The sequence below is a fragment of the Vanellus vanellus genome (assembly GCF_965231255.1).
Source record: "Vanellus vanellus genome assembly, chromosome: 2".
NCBI classification, from domain to species: Eukaryota; Metazoa; Chordata; class Aves; order Charadriiformes; family Charadriidae; genus Vanellus; species Vanellus vanellus.
Window position 1 is genome coordinate 26,633,425 of NC_138906.1, and position 25,545 is coordinate 26,658,969.

A 25,545-nucleotide genomic window follows, 5' to 3' on the forward strand; every position below is an offset into this window, starting at 1 on the left:
CCCAGCGCCGCCAGCCCCCACCGCCGCCCGCACCCCCGCCCGACAGCACCCTCAGCAGCCCGGGACCCGCCGGGAGGAGGCAGAGGCGGCTCCCACCATCCCCGTGGGGCCACAGGGCCACGCCACCCCCCGGGGGGTGGCCGCCGCGCCCGCCCCGCCGAGCGCAGGCCCCGCACAGGGAGCCGCGGCGGCCTCGGCCTCCCCCGCCGCGCTACCTCGCCTCGGCACGGCACGGCGAGACCGCCGCCCCGGAGGGAGCCGGCCGCCGGCAGAGGAGCACGACGGGCAGGAAGCGGCCCCGCGCTTCCACTACCCTCCGCTCCGGCGGCAGCCACCCCGCCGCTCCGCGCCTCACGGCCAGGAAACGGCCCCCGAAGTTTTCCCGGTCGCGCCCTGGAGCCGGCCAGGCACAGGGCCCCCGGAACGGGGTTCACGCCGCAGCCCCGCGGAGCGGGAACGGCTCTCGCGTCCTCAGGAGCGCCCTTGCCTTCCTCGGTGGTGCTGGCCGCCGCCTCCCCCGCCGCATCCTCCCGGCGCCCAGGCCCCGCGCCCGAGACGCGTCCCGTCCCGCTCCGCCCCGTCCCCGCCCCCGCCCCGCTCCCTCCCCCGGCTTCGGCGGATCCGCTTCCCGTCGGAGCCCCGCGGGCCTCGGCTGCCGATTAGTTTCCGGGTCGGCGGCCTGAACTTCTGCCGCTGCCGGTTGTTGACCGGGGGCGGAGAAAGAGGGAGACAGACCGGGCTGCGGGCCAGGCCGGGAGCATGAGGCGCTGCCGGCAGGCAGGGAGGCGCTGAGGTGAAGCGGCTGCCCGGCCCCGCGGAGCGCCGCGGGCAGCTGTCAGCGCCGTCAGGAGCCGCCGCCGAACAAAGGGGGCAACGAGGCGGCGGCAGCCACAACGCCCTGCCTGCGCGGAGGGAGCCTCGCCGCCGGACGGGCACTCCCCACCGCTTCAGCCGCCGAGTGACGGCCCTGGCTGCCCGCGGGCCGGAGCTCCGGCGGAGCGGGCACTGCAGAGGGCGCCGTATCCGGAGCGGAGCGGGGGAGAGGAGCGACCGCTGAGCAAATGGAGGCGCTGGGCGGCGGGCGCGGAGGCGCCGGGAAGGGCCAGGGAGAGCCCCTGTGAGGAGCCGGTGAGTGCCCCGCGGCGCTGGCAGCCATCCCCGGCGCCGCCTGGGGAGGCTCGGGCGGGGTCCGCGGGGCTGCGAGGGGGCGAGGCGAGGCGAGACGAGATGAGACGAGTCCGGCCGCGGGCGCAGCCGGGAGACTTTGCACATCTGGGCGTCGGCAGCCCGTCGCATCGCGGCTGGGGCGGGCCGGGGGGCGGCTCCGGGGGCGCCTCAGCTCCTCGGCGCCGTCGGCAAGCGAGGGGAGCGGAGCGGCGGAGGCGGCGAGTAGTGCCGGCGTGCGGAGGTAAACAAGCCGCAGGTGATCGAGGCTGGCCGTCCCCCGCAGCGCTGCCGGGGTGGGGACGGTCCCCGGCGACGCTGGCTCCGGTGGGCAGGGGGCTGTGGGGAAGCGTAATGGCGGGAGGGAGGCGGCGGGCCGGGTTGCTTATGGGGGGGGGGGGGGGGGGAAGAGAGGCCGCCTCCGGCCCAGGCTCTCGCCGGGCGCCGCACCCCGCGGTGGCGGAGGGCAGGAGGGTAACCGGCCGGATGGGGGGCTCAGCAGCAGTTGCAGCCCCGCGGCGGTGGAGCTTCCTCGGCCGGGAGCGTCGGAAAGTTTGGAGCTGCCCGATGGCCTGGCTTGGGCCAGCTGCCGCTGTTGAGCCCCTGCTCACCCTGTTCGTAGGCTGGCAATCCTGCCTCGAAGGCAGAAGGGGGGGGGGGGGGGGGGGGGGGGGGAAACGCGAGTGGCCGGAGCGGGAGCATGAGCTGCTGGGTGAGCTGCGGCAGCGTAACCTGCCTTCCTTCCAGGCTGGGTAACGCCGTCCCCAGCAGTCTCCTGAATGAAATTGAACGCTCATGATCTCGTGGTTTGGTTGTCTTTTGTTTGGTTTTTTGTTGGTTTTGTTTTTTTTTTTTCCCCCCTCGGAGAAAAATTTGAGTCTTGATACTGTAACAGTTTTATGTAAGTAGCAATACGGCTCTCCCAGGCGTGTCTAAACACATGCTGGAGATCGACCGACTTCAGAAAATGAAGAAGAACCTGAGTAATTCATGATTGTTCAGGCTGTCTTCTATTTACAGTTCAAATAGCGTGCAGAGGAAACGTGGAGTCACAAAAACACGTTCTGCAGAGTAAAGCGCTAAAACCGTAGCTTAAATTGTTTGCATGGAGCCCTCCATCGTTACTAACCATTGTTGATTTTGCTTTCTTTGAGTGCATTTCTGTGCTTACTAGTTCCAGAAATGGAGTTTTAGTTGTAGACATAACATCAGTAGGTGTACTGTGATTTAAGTGCATTCCCTACAGAGAGAGACCACTTTTGAGAGAATTATTAGCTGTAGAGGTCAGCAGGGAGAAGAGACTGTGTCTTGCTTACACATATGAGTGTTTTAACCTTGCTTTCATCTCTTTGATTTTTAAATACGAAGTGTGGTGGATTAATTTCTCTTTAATCTCTCTTGGGTGCAGGGGGAAAAATATTCTTCTTCCTTGAGGAAAAAAAAAAAAAAAAAAGACTTTAGTCATATGGAAAGCAGCAGTGTTTTTCAACTTCTAAGAACATGTGGCTTATTTAGTTGAGGTGTCTACACAGAAGTGAAGTGGTGGAATTTATAGCAACTTTTTTTAAAGTTGATTTTTTTTCTCCTGGACATCAAAAGAGTAAATGGCTGTCCTTACAAATAAGAAACCAAATTACAGAAGAGACTTCTGGACACTTTAATTCCAAGACTTTTTGTGATCCTATACTCAAGCAATTCCTTTTTTAACAAATTCTAGTTTAGTTCTTAAACAAAAGAATAAAATATTTTAATAATACAATATATTATTCCTGAATAAAAATATTACTAGAAATCTAAAAAACTAAACAACGTTGGTTGTGCCCTGTCTTCACATATATACATCAGAAGAATATTATGAATGAAAATTAATTATATAAAATAAGAAAAACCAAAAAAAGAACAACAGTGGAACAATAATAATAATAGTCTCAGTAGCCAAAAGACAAAAATTAAGCAAGTAAGTTTGATGCAGTCCTAATTTTTATTTGTGCTGTGCACATCTAGATAGGAGTAGATAAGTACACGATCAGGCTTATTGAAAAAACATGGCGTTTCTTAGACATAGTTATATATTGTGTGTAAGTTTACACATGAACTTTTGTTCAAGGGAACAACTATAAAAAAAGGTTTTAGAAAATGTCTTTGTTCACTATATCAGACCTTGTTAACACTATGGCGCATTTAGTCTGTCCTGAGCTATCTCGCCCACTGGTCTGTGACATCTCTGCTGTGGCTGATTAGCACATTGCTTTTTGTTTCAGTAATAGAGCTTTGTTTATTAATTGTTAACTAATTTGGCTAGCAGGGTTTGTGTTGATTTGTGGTTTGGGGTTTTTTTTTGTGTATGTGTGGCTTTGATTTTTTTTTTTTAATGTTGTTTGGGTGTTTTTGTTTTAGCTTTGCTGTTTAGATGTCATGTAGTTACTGTTACCTGACTAGTTAATGAACTTCACCCTGGAATCTGAAAACTTGAAGTTGCTCTCTGCAGTTCTCTGCAGTTGTTACTGTTTAAGTTTTGTCACCCTTGCTAAGGTGACTCATGCCAGTAAGAATGAAAATTGAGAAGCTGGAGGTTACAAATACATGGGCTGAACGAGTTATGTTTCTAATCACATTACCATATTTGCATGATTGATAATGATACACAGCAAAGAGAGGTCCATTTTGCTTGAAGAGCAGCCGCATAGAAATTCTGAAATGTTCAAAATGACAAAGTTGTGTTTTCAACACCATCATCATCAGACGAGACTTTCACTGCTTTCCCTCCTTCCTCCCAAAATACATGCCACATACTTTTCCATGGAGTGTTATTGAAATCACACATATGTGTGACAACATTGTCTGTAGAGTTACACTTGTATTTTTTTCTTGTTCGATTCTGTACTGACAAGGAAGAGGAGGGGCCAAAACAAATAGTCCAAAAGTAACTTTTATGTTGGTGTGCAAACTTGCACCTAGAAATCAATGTTTGCACACAGCCTGCAGTATGGTAACATTATTCTTTGACAGTAAGTTTGTGTAGTTTAAATATTACATCATGACAACTGAGGCAGCATATTATTAATTACATATAAAATAGTACTTATGTGCAGGCATCTATGTTGGAGAAAACTTTATTAAGTCTCTTGGGGATTTTCCCTACTTAAGGGAGTTTCCCAGTGGCTTGTGCTTACCGTTTTGACATACCTGAAGAATTTGCAGTATGCGTGATACGGAGGATTCCCTGTCCTCTCCACCTGGCTGAACACAGCGACTTAAGGGATAAGGGACAATAGCAACAGGTTCCTGTCTGGCACAGCAGGCGCGTCTCTCTGTGACTACCCCACCTTGCATAATAGGTATGAGGCTCTGCAAGTGGATCTGAACCACAACGAGGACAATGGTTCATCTAGCTTGGAGGTGTCACTGAGGTTAAGTAGGCGTACGCCCTGCGTCAAAACCGCTCCCATGAAGAGAAAAAGATGGGTCATCGTCATAGGAGACTCCCTTCTGAAGGGAACAGGAAGGCCCAGTATGCAGATCAGATCCAATTAGTGAAGTTGCTGCCTGCCTGGGGCTTGGGGTTTAACCCAGAGAAGCTTCCTACCTGGTACAGCCCTCAGATTATTATCCATTATTGATTTTTCAAGTAGGCAGTGATGAAGTTGCAACAAGAAGTCTAACGGCAGTCAAGAGAGACTTCAGGGCCTTGGGATGACTGGTTAAGAGATCAGGAGCACCTCTATCCTTTCAGTTGCAGGGAATGATGAGGGAAGAAAGAGGAGGACCCAACAGATCAATACCTGGCTCCAAGCCTGGTGTCACTGTTAGAATTTTGGGGTTTTTGATCATGGGTGAGTTTACGTGACATCAGGCCTGCTGGCAACAAATGTGGTACACCTGTCTCAACGCGGGAAAAGGATTCATTGCACAGGAGTTAGCAGGACTCATTGAAAGAGCTTTAAACTAGATTTGAAGGGGGAAAGGGATAAAACCAGGCTTGTTAGAGCTAGCCTGGGGGTGGCACGCCAATGTTTGAGGGATGGTGTGCTAGCGAGGTCCTTTGGTCTGCCCTCTCAGTGGAGATAGGGGATGGAGATCCATGCAGCAGCAAAGACATAAGGGTTATTGATGTGTTAGAAACCACAGAAGTGCCTGAGAATGGTCATGTAGGAATTAGGGCTTTCCCCCTCAGAAAGGCGGCGGGATCAATAGCCCGACTAAAGTGCATCTACATTAATGCATGCAGCATGGGCAACAAAGAGGAGGAGCTGGAAGCCATTGTGCAGCAGGAAAACTATGATATAGTTGCCATCACAGAAACATGGTGGGATGACTTGCACAACTGGAGAGCTGCAATGGATAGCTATAAACTCTTCAGAAGGGATAGGCCACGAAGGAGAGGTGGTGGGGTAGCCCTGTATGTCTAAGGAGTGTTTTGATTGTCTAGAGCTTAGTGATGGTGATGATTGAGTGTTTATGGGTATGAATCAGGGGGAAGGTCAACAAGACAGATATCACAGTGGAAGTCTGTTATAGACTGCGCAACCAGGATCGAGGCAGATGAAATATTCTATAAGCAGCTGGGAGAATTCCCACAGTTGCTAGCCCTTGTTCTTGTGGGGGACTTCAACTTACCAGATGTCTTCTGGAAATACAATACAGCAGAAAGAAAACAGTCTAGGAGGTTTCTGGAGTGTGTGGAAGATAACTTCCTGACACAGCTGGTGAGGGAGCCAACTAGGGAAGGTGCCCACTTGGACCTGTTGTTTGTGAACAGAGAAGGACTCATGGGTGATGTGATGGTTGGAGGCCATCTTGGACATAGTGATCATGAAATGAGAGTTTTCAATTCTCAGAGAAGTAAGGAGGAGGGTCAGCAGAACTGCTGTTTTGGACTTTGGAGAGCAGACTTTGGCCTTTTTAAGAGACTGGTTGACAGAGTCCCTTGGGGGGGCAGTCCTGAAGGGTGAAGGAGTCCAGGAAGGCTGGACATTCTTCAAGAAGGAAATCCTAAAAGCACAGGAGCAGGTTGTCCCCACATGCTGAAAGATGACCTGGGGAAGAAGGCCAGCCTGGCTGAACAGAGAGTTTTGGCTGGAACTCAGGGAAATAAAGAGAGTTTATGACCTTTTGAAGAAGAGGCCAGCAGCTCAGGAGGACTGCAAGGATGTCATGAGGTTATGCAGGGAGAAAATCAGAAGGGCCAAAGCCCAACTAGAACACAGTCAGGCTACTGCCATAAAAAACAATAAAAAGACGTTTCTATAAATACATTAGCAACAAAAGGAGGGCTAAGGATGAGGAAAAGGCTGAGGTACTTAATGCCTTCTTTGCCTCAGTCTTTAATAGTAAGACCAGTTGTTCTCTGGGTATCTAACCTTCTGAGCTGGAAGACAGGGAAGGGGAGCAGAATGAAGCCCCCCCAATCCAAGGGGAAATGGTTAGTGAGTTGCTACACCACTTGGACACGCACAAGTCTATGGGACCAGATGGGATCCACCCAAGGGTACTGAGGGAGCTGGCGGAAGTGCTCACCAAGCCACTTTCCGTCACTTATTTGCAGTCCTATCTAAGCGGGGAGGTCACAGTTGACTGGAAGTTAGCAAATGTGATGCCCATCTACAAGAAGGGCTGGAAGGAAGATCTGGGGAACTACAGGCCTGTCAGTCTGCCTCGGTGCCAGGAAAGGTTGTGGAGCAGATCATCTTGAGTGCTATCACACAGCACGTACAGGACAACCAGGTGATCAGGCACAGTCTACATGGGTTCATGAAAGGCAGGTCCTGCTTGACCAACCTGATCTCCTTCTGTGACAGGATGACCTGCATAGTGGATGAGGGAAAGGCTCATAGGATATTGTCTACCTGGACTTTACTAAAGCCTTTGACACCATTTCCTATGGCATTCTCCTGGAGAAACTGGCTGCTCATGGTTTGGACAGGTATGCTCTTCACTGGGTGAAAAACTGGCTGGGTGGCTGGGCCCAAAGAGTGGTGGTGAACAGTTAAACCCATTTGGTGACCTGTCACAAGTGGTGTTCCCCAGGGCTCCGTATTGGGGCCAGTTCTTTTTAGTATCTTTATCAGTGATCTGGACTAGGGGATCAAGTACACCCTCAGAAAGTTTGCAGATGGCACTAAGTTGGGTGAGAGTGTTGATCTGCTGGAGGGTTAGAAGGCTCTACAGAGGGATCTGGACAGTCTGGATCGATGGGCTGAGGCCAACTGTTTGAGGTTCAACAAGTGCTGGGTCCTGCACATGGGTCATAACAACCCCATGCAGCGCTACAGGCTTGGGGAAGAGTGGCTGAAAAGCTGCCCGGTGGAAAATGACCTGGGGGCATTGGTCAAGAACCAGCTGAATATGATCCAGCAGTGTGCCCAGGTGGCCAAGAAGGCCAATGGCATTCTAGTGTGTGTCAGGAATAGTGTGGTGAGCAGGACTAGGGAAGTGATCATCTCCCTGTACTGGGCACTGGTGAGGCCCCACCTCGAGTACTGTGTGTGGTTTTGGGCCCCTCACTACAAGAAAGACATTGAGGTGCTGGAGAGTGTCCAGAGAAGGGCAATAAAGCTGGTGAAGGGTCTGGAGCACAAGTCTTACGAGGGGCAGCTGAGGGAACTGGGGTTGTTTAGCCTGTAGAAAAAGAGGCTGAGAGAAGACCTTATTGCTCTCTACAACTACCTGAAAGAAGATTGTAGCAAGGTGGAGATTGGTCTTTTCTCCCAAGTAACAAGCAACAGGATGAGAGGAAATAGCCTCAAGTTGCGCTGGGGAGGTTTAGATGAGATTATTAGGAAAAATTTCTTCCCTGAAAGGGTTGTCAAGCAGGCTGACAGGCTGCCCAGGGAAGTGGTTGAGTTACCATGCCTGAAGGTATTTAAAAGATGTGTAGATGTGGTGCTTAGGGACATGGTTTAGCGGTGGACTTAGCAAATGTTAGGTTAATGGTTGGACTTGATATTAAAGGTCTCTTGCAACCCAAACGATTCAATGATTCTATGATTCTAACTTCTGTGGTGTAGTCTGTGATGCGGTATAACGTTCTGGGAAGCGGAAACTTAGTTATTGGCTACTACTTCTCTATATCTCTTTGCTACATTTAGGTTTTCCTTTTCAACAAAAATAATGATGACAAAAAATAGTTATTCAATTCTGACATATGCTTTTCTTGTGAAAATAGTACCCCAGAATCATACAAGTCAATAAACAAAAAAAACCTTTAGGAAATACTGCAGTCATCAATTTCCATGGAATAAGGATTGTCATGTGGTAGCCAAATGGTGTATATTCATTTTAAAGGAGTATTTTTAAACTGCTGTGAACCACTTAGTCCTTGCTTTATAATAAAGGCTGTAGTCAAAAATACAGTTTAGACGTTTCCAAGTCACTGTGTTATTTTGAGTGAATCCTTGAGTTTGCTGGAATCATCTGAACTATTCCATTTATATTTACAGTTGACAGTCTATAAGGCATAGGCATAACCCCCTCTCACTTTAGCATTCTGAAACAAAGTAGTGTTTAGAGGAAAAGATCAAGAATGATTGGTTTCTGGACCATCTGCAAGATTGTATACAATAGAAGTAGGTTTAAGAACCTTGACTTCTAGTAACTGGACAGTAGACTTTGAAAACCAAAAGAACCTGAAGAGAGTTGTTTTGCTATTGAAGAGACCAATTGGTTGTAGATTATTCTCTCTATTAAACAAAAAAGTAAATCACCACTTACATACCTCTCATGTATAACTTTAAGAAATGTTTGTAATTTTGGACCATTTTTCTGTAATGTGGAGTAAGTTCTTATATTTAAGCATGTGGGTTTTTTTTCCAGGATGATAATAAATGCTTATTAAAGAAAAGGTCCATTGCTTGTTTTCAAATTCTGGATTAACTTAAGGTACTAAAATACATTTCATGGAGGCAGAGGCAGATTTTTTCTTCTTCTTGTAGTATCTTCACGTCTGATGCATTTAAATCCTTTTCCATTTATGGAGCTCAGTAAAAGTATAACTTATTGATTAGAGGTTTGTTTATATCCTTGAACCATGATGGCTACTACTGTTGAGATTTGTGTTATTTCTCTTCTATACAGTGTCTCTGCCCTATCTTGTAATAGCTGTTCTATCTTAGTGTTGTGTTGGTGTTTCCTCTGTATTTATTTATATGGTATTCCAGCTTCTGAATACTTGTTCTTATTTTTCTTGCTTTTCTTCTTTCTGTCATTTCCCCCTTATTTTTCTGATTGTTGTTTTGTGTTTCATTGTTGTCTTGCACCTCTTGAAGCAAAGGTTTGTTTCTTCTGTTGACAACATGAACGGCTTGTAGCTCTGATCTGCTCTCGCAGAACATTTTTATTGAGTCAGGGTTGTCTTCAGCATTATCTGCTGTGACAGTGGCTGGTACATTGTGTTATACTTACCTGATGCCTTTGTCTCATGAAGTTAATTGGGTGGTTGACACCTTTTTAAACACGCTGTGGTGTTGGGTGTGATTTTTTTTTTTTTTTTTTTTTTTTTTTACCACTGTCAATGATTTGGCACTTCTGTGTAAGTAGAAATTCAGCATAGGCTGTGAAGCAAAGCACTAAAAGCAGTAAGGTAAACTATGGGAAAATTAGGTCAAGTGGACAAGTTTTTATGTGAATACCAACCTGAATTAAAATTAAGCTGTAATTTGCATAGCATTAAAGGTTATAGAGAAGAAAACATAATTTTGGTTTGACTTGGACTCTGATAGATGATGCCAGCTAGAGGTAACCTGTGACATAACTTAGTTGAAAAGTGGTAGAAGGATGATTGTGGCTAATTGTGAGAATTCTTACGCAGTTTAATTCTGTGGTGGTTGTTTTACACAGTTAAAATACTGACTTGAAAAATGTGCTGTAGGAGTGCTGGTGATCTCTCTCTTCCCCTGCCCCCCTTGTTGTGTGTTGTATTTGGTGGGGGTTTTTTTGGTGTGGTTTTTTTAATGAAAGATGACTTGAGAAAAGATACAGCTTTAGAGGTTTCAAAGCTATTTCTGGAAAAAATGCATTTAAAGTTAACATATATGATACTAATTATGTGTATACTAATGGCATATTTCTTGTCTGTTTTATATACTCTGTATTCAATTGCAGTTAAGTGTAAACATAAGTTGGAAATTGATTCTCTGCCCCACCTACTTCACCTGATACTTGCTCTTCTTGGAATTTAGCATAGAAAAGAATTAGATTTTTCTAATTTATAAATATAATTCTGCTTTAAAAACAGGCCCTGCTCATTCTTACAGCAGGTACTTGAAGTGACTGTAGGAACATCACATCCTGTTTGCGTGCAGCTGGTTTTGGTTGTGATTGTAAATTACTACAAATGAAATAACTTAGTGGAGAAAATTGTATTTGTTATATTTAGTAGTTTGAGTTGTGTTTACAGTCCACTTAAGATCTCTTCTTCAAGGAGCTTTCACAGATGTTAATTGGGGTAACAATCCCTCCCCCCTTTTATTTCAAATGGATTTCTAATAGGAATTTTGAAGGCAAAGTTAAAAAAGGTATATTTCTGTCAAAGCTGTTGTGTATAAACTCAAAATCTTACTGTATTTAAAAGCAAGAGTGTATTTTTTAGGACGCACAGATGAAGCACTAATGATAATTGAAATATTTCCTCTTATGAACCAGCCTTTGGAGAAATAGCTGAAAAATTATGAGAAAAGATCATTATATATACTTGCTTATGTTTTTGCACTATCATTATATTGAATACTGGTTCTATTAAAATTTGTCATAGACTTAAGAATAGGAATTTCAGGGCTGTTGTAATTTACTAATGAATTATTCTCTATACTAAGGGTTTGATTGGTCCTGTACTGCTGTGGTATGCAGTTGTGTATTTTTCTCTGTATTTTTATTAGCTACTATGTGTGTAAGATATAAAAATAATATATGCAAGGCTGGATGCACATCAGGACTAATTTACAGCAGTAGCAACCTGTAAATGCTGTTGCAAGAGAATTTTCCTTGTAAACATTCTTTTTCTTATTACCTTGCTGGTGCAAATTTACTTGTAGAGTTGTTACTTTTTTTAGGATTTTTTTTTTTTTTTAAATCCAGGTCACTCTGCTGTGTTCTAGATCTCTAAACAGCCAGGAGACAAGCAAATGTATTAATCTCCAGTTAACTCTCTATTTTATGTTGAAAAACTACAATTAGACACTTAGAAATGACCTGGCAGAGTAGAGCCCAGAAAATTTCCTGTTAGTCTATCAAAATGTTGAATTTTGTCAGTGTCTTGGAGAAACTGCAAAAGTGTGTAGCTACTAAACTATGAAGACCAATGTTCCAGCTGTGCTAATACTGCAGGTTATATGTTTTAACATTTTAAGGAACTTATTGAATCATGCAGTTTCATTCAGAAACTCGGGTCTTGACACAGCTATATAGCAGACCGTGGTTCTTCAGCAATGATTGGACACATTTATTCTGTAGAAATAGTTCTACTACAAAATTGTAATACCAAATAATCCTAGGCCTATGCAGCATTGTATGTTATATACAATTCTAAGATAAAGCATTTGTTCTTTACGAAGGAACTCCACTTACTTGTGTTCTCTGAAAGCTTGTATATGGAGGTACACAGCCTGCAGTACTGAGGCATTACTAACAGCTCTGTAGCTTATTGCAGTACAAATATACAATGACTCTTAATTTAGGCACTCTTTCCTGACTCCTGAGAGTCACTGACACGGATGCTGTATGTATTTAGTTCTCCATATTTAGAAGGATGTGTTGAAGAGAAAACTTTCATTGGAACTATTCCAGTGAGTCACCAAGTGCAAACTGCCCATTAAAAAAAAAAAAAAAAATACGGAAGAGGCTTTATATGGTGGCTTGTGTATTGATATGCAAGTTCTTTGTAACGTCCCATTTACCAACCTGTTAATTAGTTAAAATTAAACTACTTGGAAGTCCTTTATCCTTTTCAGGACATGATAATTAGTATTCAGTAAGATTAAATAGCGCAGTTTTGCATTTATAATCTTCATTAACTACTTGAATGAGACAATGGAATGCACCATCAGCAAGCCTGTTTATGACACCTGGTTGTGTGTGCTGGAGGGCAGGGCTGCTCTTCTGAGGGACTTCAGCAGGCTGAAATGGGCTGACAAGAACCTGGTGCCATTCAACAAAAGAGTCTGAAAATTGAAACAGAATAACCCTAAACAGTAGTACAGGCTGGGAACCAATGGCTAGAAAGCAAATGACATCACTTTCCTGGTGGACACCAAGTTGAACGTGAGTCAGCAATGTGCCTTTACTTAGCAAGAATGAAGCCAGTAGCTGAGAGAAGAGAGTATTTCTGTCATCTTGGCATTTGTGTGACTGCATCTGAAAGAGTGTCTGGTTTTGTGTTCCCCAGTATAGGAGAGACGCTAACATACTGGAGCAGGTCTAGAGGAAGACTGCCAAAATAATTACGGGCGGAAGCACATAATGTAAAAAGAGAAGCTGATGGAGCTGGGAGTCCTCAGTGTTCAAAGAAGACTAGGGGGAGGATCTTGTTTTCAATTCATGGGAGGATACAGAGAAGTCAGAACCAGACTCTTCTTAGAGCAGCTGGGTGACAGGGCTAGAGGCAAGGAAAAAGTTCCAGCAAGGGATGTTTCAGTTAGACATTCGGGAAAGATTTACACTATAAGGGTGGTCAAATGCTGGGACAAGTTGCCCAAAAGGCTTTGGGTTCTCAATCCTTGGAGATACTCTGAACTTAATTGAGAATGGCCTTGAACAGCCTTTGAAGCTTTGAAGATTGCCCTGGGTAGAGGATTGAAGCAGTTGACCTCCAGAGGTTCTTTCCAATCTAAATTAAGTGCTTGCTTCATATCAGATGATTTGATTGCACAACCAACCATTTTTCCCTCCTCTGCATACAACTGGTTCTGGCCCAGCTGAAGTGTGTGGTCCAGAGGGCTGTGGAACTTTGTAGAAGAGAACAATATGATTATCTTATGTAAATTGTACTAAACAGCTCAAATGCTGTTTTTTAACCTGACTTCTGCATAGTCAAAGATTTGAAGTGATTAGTTTAGTGCTTTGAATTATCACATGTATCTGTAATGAAATAGACAAATCCTGAATAAGGTTATCTTTTTTCCAGAGTGTTGTATTTTTAAATAACATTTATTTTGGTTTTGTTTGTTTGTTTTTTTTTAATACAACTTTAAAATTTTTTCCTGCTATGCAGAAGTAGCCTGATTCCTTGTGCATCCTTTCAGGCAACAAAATAAATGTATAATTGTAATTGGAATACAGACTTATTCTGTTTTTATTTGTTTGTTGAGGTTGGTTTTTTGGTTTGGGTTTGTTGTTTTTTTTTTTTTTTCAGATTCATAAATCCAGACTTTCTCATAAGCAAGTTGCCTGAGGTTTATACTTATTTACTTAATAAAGCAATGGAAATTCGTTTGTCTGGAATGGGAGATAGGTAGCATGCTCTAGTATAAAATACTTTGTTGTAATGTTTAACTAAAAAGAGGAAATTTGGAGGTTTTAGTCTCTGTTATCCTGGATGTTATTACAATGTAAAATAAGCAATCCTGAATAAAGCAGTCACATAATTTTACTGTAAAGGTGATGTAAAGTGCCTATTGATTTGGTCTTTATTTCATAGAAATACCCTAAGATCAGTCTTGCTGAGCTCAATTTGGAAATCCTATTCATTTTTTTCTGCATGCATTCCTATTATAGATACAATGAATGAGGAATCAGTATGGAGAACCAGAGTTTTAAAATCAGTCTTTAGGAAGGTGATCAGTTAATTTTGTTGTTTTGTTGTTTTTTTTTTTTTTTTTTCCCTGACACTTTTTGTATTTGTCTTTCTAAGAAGAGAATGAGTAAAATTTCTCCTAAATTAGTCATAAGCTTTAAAAGTATGTTGAATTAACTTCAGTTTTGTAGGTTGTGGTATCAGGGTAGCCATGAGGAGTTGCTAATAACCATGAGCTTCATTATTTTGCAAATAGACAAAGGTTCTCAATTTTAGCATCTACTCATGAATACGAAGGAAGAAATCCTAAACCCCAAAATCATATGTTCCCTGGGAATAACTTCTGTGTGAATTATACAATTTCTAGTAAAACCAGACAGTATTTTCTGGGTGTCTTCAGCATGTTTTAGCTCCTTCAAAGTAATGATGACACGCAGATCAAAGCAGGCTGGGTTAGTGCCAAATGAAATTGTTCAAAAAAGTTTCTTTTTGAAAGTTAAACCTCAGTATGAACTTTCAACAAAAATATATTCCCAAACCAGTCTACCCACAGCTGACTGAAAATAAATCCTTTCACATTCCTAAAGCCAGGCAGTCCACCCTAATCATGCCTTGCTTTTGCTGTTGTATAACTTTATTTTCCCCAGGACTGCCTGGATCTGCTTACTCTAACTTTCTTGATTCCTGTTGTCCTTTCCAAACTGCCCACCCAGCTGCTGTATCCAAACAGCTATAACCAGGGGCACCCAAGAAATGTTCTGATGCAATAATTGTATGTTGTGGATGCAGTTTCTTACAATTGGGGATGCTTCTGATAAAGAATCGTTTCTCTCTCTATTTATATGTGTTGCATTCTTAAAAATGGAAGTGTCTGTAAAATTTGCCCATGTAGAATTGAAGACCTGAGAGCAGTATTCTGTTTTCAAAATGGATTCAATGTGACATGAGGCTGTAAAATTATGAAGCTGCTTTTTTTAATACAGTTTGCTGTTCTAATTGATTAAGGAAATAAGATTTCCATGTTACACAGACACTTGATCCTGAAAATGAGCAAGCTATTGCATAGGGGGATTATGTGCCTTTTAGAGTAGGTGGTTCCAGCATCACCAATTCCTGGAACATTCCAGCCTCATGCCCTTCTGCTGCAATACGATATGTTTTCATACAAACCACCATTTGAAAAGGGAGTCTTTCATATTTATTTCACTTCTTTATAGAGGTATATTTTTTGTTACTGTATATTGTTAATCATGGCTTTTATTTAAGCTGTTAGGTGCTTCAGAGATTCTTCTTACTTACTGTTCCATTTCTCTCACTTCTTGTCTATTTTTTTTTTTTTCCTTCTAAATCTTCTGGAGAGTAGTTTAATGCAATTAAAACATGATTCTTGCTATGCAGGATGTTATATGAGTACATAGGGTAGATTTCTAAAGCTATTTGTGCCTGTTGAAATTTTCAGAAGACCTTAAGGCTTAAAGCCTCTAATGAATACCTTGATGCTATTGGTAAAATATTGTTGTTTCTACATATCAACCAGCAGTTGGAAATCTGGTCCAAGTTTTAAGTCTATTACAAAATATGATGCAACAGGGTACATGATATAGGAAGGAAGGAAGGGATGAGACTCCATTATTAAACATCACCCTTTCCCAAAGTGCAAGTTGATAGGGACTACATTAGACATATTTCTCACTACCCCTCTCCCCTTCAAGGCTGTGTTTGTTAAAAAAGCTTTGTGCCAAGTTAGTAGAGTTTGTTCTCACCAGAGTCCTGCTGGGCCTCCTGCAGCTAAACCAAACACCTTTCACCAGTACCTTGTTGCCCCGCTCCTGCTTTTTGACTGCTGCGGTAGCAGACCTTGGATGTCTTTGCCCTCTAGTAAATGCAAGTTCACCTGTGTGCTTTCACTGCCTGTTGGGCAGTGATTTTAGTTGTCTTTCCACCGAGGTTTTGCCTGCCTAGCATCGGGCACTGGAATAGCAGCAGCAGATGAAACAGATGATCTCTTTTTTTTTGCATAATGAGGTTAAAACTGGACCCAGACACAGGTACCAGTTCTGCAGGCATTTTTGGAAAGGGCTAGGGTGAAGTTGCTGTATCAGTTATTTGTTGCGAGTTTGCATCCTGGTGTAGTTTGTGCATGGCTCAGTGTGGGTACTTGCAAGCTTGGGTGCAGTTTACAGCAGCTGGTGCTGCCTCTGGTGCTGTGATGCCTGCTCTGTACCTGCAGTCCCCCACTCCACCCAGCTACACCATCCAGCCCACACTCCATCCATCATCCCCTTCTGAATGCACTGCCACTGTCAGAGTCATAGCTAATGAAATAATGCTGGGTTGCAGGATAAATTTCCTGAAAACTGTTTTGACTTTAGCTAAAGCAGTGGTGCCGGTGTACTCCTGCCTTGCCTCCAGCACCCAAACAACTTTGGGCTTTGCACAGTTTGCACGTTGCTCGTGTTCCTGCGTCTGTCTGTACTTCAGTTGGAACAAACACTGTTTTGAAAGTATTTCCACTCTTTACAGTATGCACTGATACAAAGAATCCTGCCTCCCTGTCACTGCTGCCATGTTCAGGCTGTTTGGACTGTTAATATCCAGGAAGAAAACCCAAAAGAGGGAACTGATCTGAGTTACATCTATTCTGCTTCTCTGTGCAGTCACAAAGGCACAAAACAAGGGAAAGTGCGGGAATATGGATGAACAGAAGGGGTGGATCAGAAAGAGAAAGGGCAGGATCAGCTCTGGTGTCAATTAAAACCACTTTAGAAACTACAATCTAAGTTTCTCAAACAACATTAGCATCATAAAAAGATAATGGAGGCAGATTTCCAGCTTGCTAAGTGCATGCTTCGTAATAACTATAAAAATAACTTTGTAATTTCTGAAGCTTTGAAGGAAGTCTGGTAGAGGTCACAGACTGATCTGGGTAGCAATTACAAGGAACTGGACTTGGGGGAGAACAACCCAAGACAGGGACAAAAGGTGTAGAGGGAAAAGAAATACACTGGGGTTTTTGGGGTGGTCTCTTGTGGTGCCTTTTACTTTACAAGCAGGAAGAACTACTCTTAAATAAGTGCCTGTATGTTACATCGGCACTGGAGCAGGTGTTTCAAGAAGTGATCACCAAAGGATTCCTGAGCATCACAACTCTGTGAGCTGCTGAAACTAATACAGCTGGTTCCCCCAGCTTATGTCTCATCTGCCCCTGCTTGCTTTTGCTCCCACAGATGTGCGCAATGAAACTGGCAGTGGGAGTCTTCTTCTAACAAACTCTGTATTCATGGACCTTACCCCAGTGGATTTCTGTCTCACTTTCAGGCAGCCAAATACAAGTTCTACCAGTACCTCGCATTGAACTTTACCTAGTGATAGGTCAGGCTGCTTAAGAACAGCTTTACCAGTCATGGTAGAGGAAGGTGAATGGGCTTGTCAAGCTGAAGGAGAGACATGACGACTTGACTGATGGCACTAAGCCTGCTCTTTTATGTAAACTGGCTGGATTGTGTAGCCTCAGGTGGCCATGCGCCATCTTTGGCTGGCTGCTGTCACTGCTTTCAGCCAGGCTTGGTAAACATCAAAATAAAAGTCTTCCCTTATGTGGGAAGGCATGCCTAGCTATGGAGGTTGCAGGAAGGGAACCCGTGTCCTAGTCACAGCAGCACCACCACAGTGGGGAAAGCCCATGTGCAGATGTCATCTGTGACTTTGTGAGCAGCGTTCAGAAATAGCAGTGGCTAAGAACCTCCTGTGCAGTGTCACTGACACCTCCCGAGTCAGGAGGATGACCTGGATCTTTCTGTTCTGCAGGACCTCTCTGTCTGATGTAGCACGAAATAAGAGACACAGAGGTCCTAGAAGTCACCTTACCTAACCGGAAGTACTGGATCCACTGGTGAGCTAGCTATGTTTGCAGCATGGTCAGTCATTCTTTTCTTATGACTCTGAGAACTGTATGGAGCAGATGCGGAAGAAACAGACAGTGATGAACACAGCCTACGCTGCGTTAACTCCACATTATATGTTTTGAGAGCAAGCAGTATTAGGAACAAAGGGTAGGTAGGTCTAGTAAATGCTGCGTTTCAGAACACGTGCTTCCTGGCACAGTAACTGGCTGTAAAAAGAGGTAAGGCAGCAGCTTTCAATCCAAAAAACCCCCACCCTGTCCTGCAAAAACTTGGGCAGTACACAAAGGTGAATTAGTGGACAAGGCACGAGAGGATCTTGGCTACTGTATAGCAAGCCGAAGGCTTTTGCTGAGGAGGGGGTAACATTACTCTATGACCATTAGCAGTCTGATATTGAACAGGCTTAAATCTAGTACCTCATGGTCTGGTTCTACAGCAAACCAGTTTAACTGTCAAATTACAATCTAAATCTTTTTATAAGGATTCCCTTTTTTAGACTGCAGTGTTCTGATTTAAAGCATAAAAAGTAAAGTATTTCCTGACCAATACATTACATTGTATAATTAGTGTTGAATGCTTAAATATTTCTGGACAGAGGAATTTTCTCCTTCATATTGGGAAGTCCAGTGAAATTTTTCAAGTATGCTTTGGCTATTCAAGTGTTTTCTATGAGGAGGTGTCTCCTTGTTCTTCCCCAGCAAACATGAAGTGGAGAAGAACAGCAATGAGAGTGACAAGGTTTACAGACTGCAGGAGAGCATGGGAACAGGGGAATTGTGGGGAGCGGGGCACAAGTTTCCTTTTACTTGTTGCTATGAAATAGAGAGGAATGAGAAGCAAGGTCTGCATGTGTGACACTGTGACCATTATCAGAGTAGGAGAAAAAACACACAAGACTGCTTATACTTTCCTCTCTCTTTTGTAGAATCTGGCTACAGTCTTTCCTTGATAATTCAGCATCTTTCAGTGAGAGAGGTCTTTCATGAGAAAATGGGGAGGGAAGTCTAAAATAATACAACGTTCTTAAAAGACAGAATATCTCTCCTCCATCTTAAAGTAAAAAATACTCTAGATGTGCTTTATGGATTTCCTGCATCCTGGCTAAATCAAGCAAGATAAAAGGAGATTAGTATAGACACCATCCCTTTATCAAGTATCGTTTGCCAAAGTGAGATGTACGTACTTGGTGATGAGAGCCAGGGTCTAATTTTGTAGGTCTGATCTCAGAACTGTCAATCTGTGTGAATCTTGTGGAAAAGCTGTGGAGACTCTGTTTCAGGTTATTTTTCTCAGTGCAATTATGGTTTTCTTTAGTACACTTTTTGATAATTGAAATTGTGCAAAAAACCTGTATTTTGTCATGTTTAACATCTCTCTTAGGAACTAACTTGGTGCAGGATTACTGGAGGTGAGTTAACGTGATGCATTTTTTAAAAGATTCCAAGACAGGCTTGTGGAATAGCAGATGTGTAAGCCTGGTGCCTGTTCCTGGAATATTAGTAGAAATGATGTATTAGTGGACCAAATTAGCAGACACGTAGATAAATGTGATGTCCCAAGGAACAGTCAACATAGCATTGTAAGGGAAAGTCTGGTCTCACAAACTTACTGAAATTCTTTGAAGAAGTTAGCAGGGAAAATGTGTTTGATATAATCTCCTTAGATTTTCAAAGGACATTTCACACAATCCCTTGCTTAGAAGTCTTAAAGAGTCTCTTTGGGAAAAAGATAGGGTCCATTGCATGCAGAAGTTGCTGGTTAAAAGATAGGAAATGTGTAGGAATAGAGAGACAGTTTTTGCAGTGGTTGAAGGTTACTGATAGAGTCCCAAATAGATGAGTGCTAGGACCTCTGCTGTTTAGTGTGAAGATAAATGATCCAGAAAGGATGGTAAGTAGTGAGATGATAGTCTCTAAACAGTACTGCACAGTGTGAACTGCAAGAGAATTTTATGAGACACAATGGTAAATAGCATATGAAACTCTGTATAGCTAAAGGTGATTCACATGGTTGGGGGCAGGGGGAAGGGTCCTAAATTTATATAGATTATTGTTATCTTAATTATTACCACTCAGGAATAAGTTCTTGAGGTCATAATAAAAACTCTGAAAAAAATTAACTTAGTGCTTAGTACCAGTCCAAAAAGTAAATAAAATGTTGAAAGAATAGAGACCATGCCACCACTGTGTAAATCCGTGCATTTTGCATGTTGTACACAGCTCCCCGTCTCTTCACTCAAAAAGGTATTAGTGGCATTGGAAATAGATCAGAAAAAGCAGAAAGGATCCTAAAAGTTGCACAGAATCCATTCCTTAAGAATTAGGGTTAATGAGTCTGTAAAAGAGCAAAAGATTGGTATGACAGAAGGGTGATGACCTTTAAAAGGTGATATGATAGAAATCTCTAAAATCACAAGTGGAATGCAGAGAGTAAATAGGAAAAGTATTTTGCTGTCTACCTCAGTTCTTGTAGACAGTGAAAATGAAATTTAAGAAGGGGTAGGTTAAAAACAGATGTTTCTTCATAACGAATAATTAAGCTGCGAAATTTCAGGATGCTGTGGCTGTTAAAATTTTGCACAAATTCAGGGAGGTTTTGAACAAATTCATGGAAGAAAAATGCATCACAGACTATTAATATAAAACCATCAAATCTGGCTCAAGAATTCATCCAGTGGTAAAGTGCTGAAGACTAAGAGAGTATTATGGAAAAGTATCAGTTCGCACTTGCCCAGTTGTACTTTTCATTGGTATACTCTGCTGACAACTCTCTGGACAATGTATTAGATGAGAAGTATGATTCAGTATGGCCATTATCGTAACTATGTTAGTAATCTTTGGAAACAAAATGGGAAAGAAAAATGCATATATTAGTAACAGCAAACTTCTAAAAGAACTAAAGTTACATATCATCTGATTGATTTCATATTTATAAAGTCTAAAACCAATGGAAATTTTGCTGCAATCCAGATATAATGCTGTTTCATGAAAGCACACAATAAATTGTGTTAATCAATAAAACGTTGACATGTAAACAGTAGAAGTGGTAAATGAGATTGTTTACCATGAAATCGAAGAAGTAATCTAGTTGTCATTAATAACATTTAGGTATGTATAATGAAAATAATCTTGAGCTTGCTTTAAGCTAATGTCTTGAAATACAATTTCTGTTAGGCATAGAATTCTTTCAAGGTAGGAATAAACTAGGGTTTCTCCTATTTAGAATTTTGGATATTTATTCCTAAGGAAAGGTTGCCTTTATTTTTGAGGAGCAACACTTTTTTCCCCCAGTCTGAAATAACTTCCAAAACAGCAAAGGACTCTAACCAGTCTTTGTTAGACTTAAAGCAATTTTTCATTTATACTATAACCCTTCCAAATCTACAGAGCTGAAAAAAACCTGTGGGTTTTGCTTTAATTTTTTTTAAAGGCTTGTCTAATATTTTTGTAATTCCCCTCTTTTTAGCTTGGTAATGCAGCTACAAAAAGCTTGTTAAAGTTTTTACTTCCTTAGTCTGCTGTAGAAGCCAGGTAATTTTTCAGGTTTCTAAATTGAATGTCAATTGAACCCATTATCTCAAGAACACATAGGCTCCAAGAATCTATTATAATTTTTGGAGTATTGGTCACTGTGGATGCAAGCAATTTGAATGCTCATTAGTAGATATGAATGATGAATAATTTTGATTTCAGGAGAAGGTCAATCACTTAGTTGCTGGACTAAAGAAATTTCTTCCTTTAGCAGATTGTTCATTGTCTAACTAAGCTTTTTGCAGCTCTTTCTGTAATATATAGGACTGGCTGCTAGCAGGAAAGATAATGGATTATAACAATTTCTGAGGTCGCAATCCAGGAAAACAGTTTTTCCGTAGCATGCAGAAGAAGGTAAATAAAACTGACGAATGCAACTCCTGCAGGTCTTCAACGTCTTTTAAACTCATTCGGGTATTACATCCACACACTTCCCCTGGAGAAGTTATCTGAGGTTCTGCCAGAAATTCAGCACCATCATGATCCTTCCTTATTACTTAAATCTTGATCTTGGAAAGCACAGGGATAGGAGGCTTTACTGTCATCCAGGATCCTTCATTTCTCAGTACCCAAAAGCCTGCTCTTTTTGGAGAGCAAGAGTTGGACTTGAGTTGGCAAGAGTTGGAGTCCAGAGTTGGACCAGATGATCTCCAGACATTCCTTCCAACCCCCACCATTCTGTTATTCTACTGCGAAAAATCATGGAATCTTTCATAGAATGGTTTAGGTTGGAAGGGACCTTAAAGATCATCTAGTTCCAACCCCCCTGCCATGGGCAGGGACACCTCCCACTAGACCAAGTTGCTCAAAGCCCCATCCAACCTGGCCTTGAATTGGGGCTGTGTTTTTCATCCATAAACTGTTTCTCTACATCTTCGTCTTTTGCTGTATCAGGTAGCCATTTACCTAGGTCACACTTTTCTTTGATATAATATTTCAGATCATCGAATTTGGTGGAGATTGTGTCTTGCCCCAGATACCTTTGAACAGCCTTCTTGTCTGCCTTCTCCTAGCTTTTAGCACAACTGTAGGATGATGTCCAAAGCGATGTCTTGATGTTGTTTAATTCAAACTCATGGAAGTTGCTGGTAAATTTCTGCATTGGGGATGCCGAAAATTTTTAAAAGACTTTGTCTGCAGGAAGAATAATTTGATTATATAGACGGGCTAGTGAAATGTGATACGATGTAGCCTATGTGCTAAACCAATAAAACAAAACCATTCCTGGCTTTCTACAACAGTATTGCAATATTTTAAAATTAAAACCTACTGCAAACTAGTTAGCCTTAATCAGTACAAATGCTATTGGATTTGTTGGAGCACAGATGCTCTTTTATTGTTATGACACATTTCTGCATGAACAGAAAGTTTTTTTGTTTTCAGGCGTAATAAAAAACGGGATGCAATAGTGAAATGTTCCATCAGACACAAGATGTTAGAATCTGGTGACCTGAATGCTGTGGTTTAGAATACAAAGAATGGGGTTTATATCAAAGTTTTGCTGTGTAAGAAAGATGGTATCAGACAAATGTAACAGGACTTTTAAAAGAACGGTTGAAAAAAAAACACAGTAGGTCTGTGTTCACTAACATTCTTTGGTCATGTGAGCTGAAGTGTATGCCAGGCAGGACTGAGCAGAAAACTCCCTGGCTGACACTCCCAAACTTCTCAGCAATATTAGTTGTGAAAAGAACATAGAAAAAGTGAAATTTAAAATTATTTTATTTCTATCATAGAATATCTGCTTTCTTTACTTATGGCTCAGATTTTTAATATAGATACTAATTTTAAAGCACATTGTAACACACATTTTTCTTAAGCTTGGATGTCAGGAAGGGTAGTAGTATTAATTGTTTGTTTATGTTTCTCTTTGTTTCTGAATGAAGCTATATTGTCCTGACTGGAGCATTGTATTGACAAGTGGCACAGGTACATACTACTTGAGAAAGTTTCGACAAAAGAAAAATCATTGTAGGAAACTTACACAGCCTCAGTCATTTCCTAGAAATAAAAAATGCCAGAATATGTTTGTTCAGGACAACCACAATTCATGTTCTTGTGTAGGCCCTTTATTAATATGTCCTGTAGTTTAAATGAACACCCACTATTTTTGCCTTATTTAGCTTGCATGACAATAGCCCATGATGAAGGTTTTGTAGTGTCCTTTATCCTTTCTGTTTTCCCTTTCCACCCACTGACTACAGCAAACTGTTTTCTCGTTTCCTGCGTTTTTCTTGCTCCTGGCAATCCAGCCAGGCTTGTAACTCCTGCTGCTCTTTTTCCACTGCCTTATCTGGTTACCAGCAGGAATAGTGACAGCATAGGAGAAATGGCATAACTGCTGTTACTGTCTTCTCTGTCTAGCTTCAGCATGTCCCCTGGATGTGATCATGGAGAAGGTTCCACTGACCATCAAGCACCGTTAGCTTTTTTATGATTCCAGTGTCTGTACAGTTGCTTCTTGTGGAAGCTTCAGGTAAATAGCTGAAGATCTTCTCAATTAAAGTCATAAAGATTTTATTACTTGGGTAAAATGGAATACTTTTTTTTAGAATGGTTCTTGAAAATCTTTGTAACGTTAAGCCTGCATACTCTTTTCCATTTCATGCAATTTGATGCCAAATGGATCAGATTTTGCAAAGTAAGGGAGTCTGGTAACTTACATTTCTCTTTACTCCATTCCTTGCCTTACATAGGAAAGGTCAGTAATAGTATTCTACAAACAATGACAGTCATTGTATTGTGTTAGTGTCTACATTAGTCACTACATATGTTGATTATGTTAACAGGAGAATTGGTAGGAGAACTGTGTGGCCAGCGGGTTGAGGGAGGTGATTCTCCCCCTCTGCTCTGCTCTCCTCTCCTCTCACAAGACCCCACCTGGAGCACTGTGTCCAGCTCTGTGGACCCCAGTACAAGAAAGACGTGGACCTTTTAGAGCAGGTGCAGAGGAGGGCCGTGAAAATGGTCAGAGGGCCAGAACAGCTCTCCTATGAAGAAAGGCTGAGAGAGTTGAGGTTGTTCAGCCTGGAAAAGAGAAGGCTCTAGGGAGACCTTGTTGTGACCTTGCCATATTTAAAGAGGGCTTTACAAGAAAGACAGAGAGAGACTTTTAACCAAGGCCTGTAGTTACAAGACAAGGGGCAATGGTTTTAAACTGAAAGAGGGTAGGTTTGGATTGAACGTAAGGAGGAAATTTTTTATGATGAGGGTGGTCAGATACTGCAACAGGTTGCTCCGAGAAGTTGTGGAAGCCCCACCGCTGGAAGTGTTCAAGGTCAGGTTGGACAGGGCTCTGAGCAACCTCATCTACTGAAAGATGTCCCTGCCCATGGTAGGAAGGTTGGACATGATGATCTTTAAAGGTCCCTTCCAACCCAAGCCATTCTGTGGTTCTATGATTCAATCTCGGGTTGTTTAGGATTTTTTTAATAAGCTTTATTCTCTCTGTCTTTCTCTATTTTCTTTGGCTTGATATTTATCTTAAAGCGAGAAGTCATTATCATGCAACAAGGTTGTGTTTCATTGCAATTACACTAGAGTCAAGAATAATCTTCATAAATACAAACTGGAAGTGACATACTATAATTAATTTTTGTTATCCACAGCCTTTATGTAAATGATTAAACAGCTTGTACACAGTGGGGAAAACAGCCCAATATTTCAGCAGAGGTGTTCTCGCAGAAGTTAAAAATATTTCTTCAAGTTATGTGTTTGTGTGAATTAATGTTAGATTAGATCCAGTATATCTTTTGCCGTTTCCCTGCCAGAGTCAGAATTTTGCCAGTGGGTATATTAAATATTTTATCAGAAGTGCAGCAGTTGCAGTTCTGCTAATTTTCTGGCATATGTAAGGTGCAAGTGATGATCCTTGTCACTGCAGTTACCTGAACGGCTCGTTCTTAGCAATGATGACTCTTGAGATTCTGGGAACTTAGCACAGTAATAAGCAGGATGCGTACCTCATGGGCTAGCAAGAGTTAAATAGTTCCTAAAGTTGTCTCTCAGAAATGTCGTAAATAGTGTGTAGAAAATGTATTTTGTTGTGGGAATCCATCTTATTTTAGACATGGAATGATCTCCTGGATTCAGTGTTTAGACCTTAAACCTCAAACCAGGACAATGTGTTGCTTTGAAGGAGTGCTGAGCAGTTAAATTACCTCTTTGTTAAAAGGAAATTGATTTGTTCATTCATCTGAAAAAAATCAAGATCTCTTTGAAA

General features: G+C 42.3%; 1 protein-coding gene across 1 annotated transcript in view; it reads left to right on the plus strand.

Annotated features, from left to right (window-relative positions):
* Positions 1–612: 612 nt before the first annotated feature.
* The window catches only part of ANKIB1 (ankyrin repeat and IBR domain containing 1), a 97,514-nt gene continuing 72,581 nt past the window's right edge, over positions 613–25,545 (plus strand). The window contains exon 1 of the mRNA XM_082478995.1: positions 613–1,128. The gene's annotated coding sequence lies outside the window, so the exon portion shown is untranslated. The remainder of the gene's footprint in view (positions 1,129–25,545) is intronic.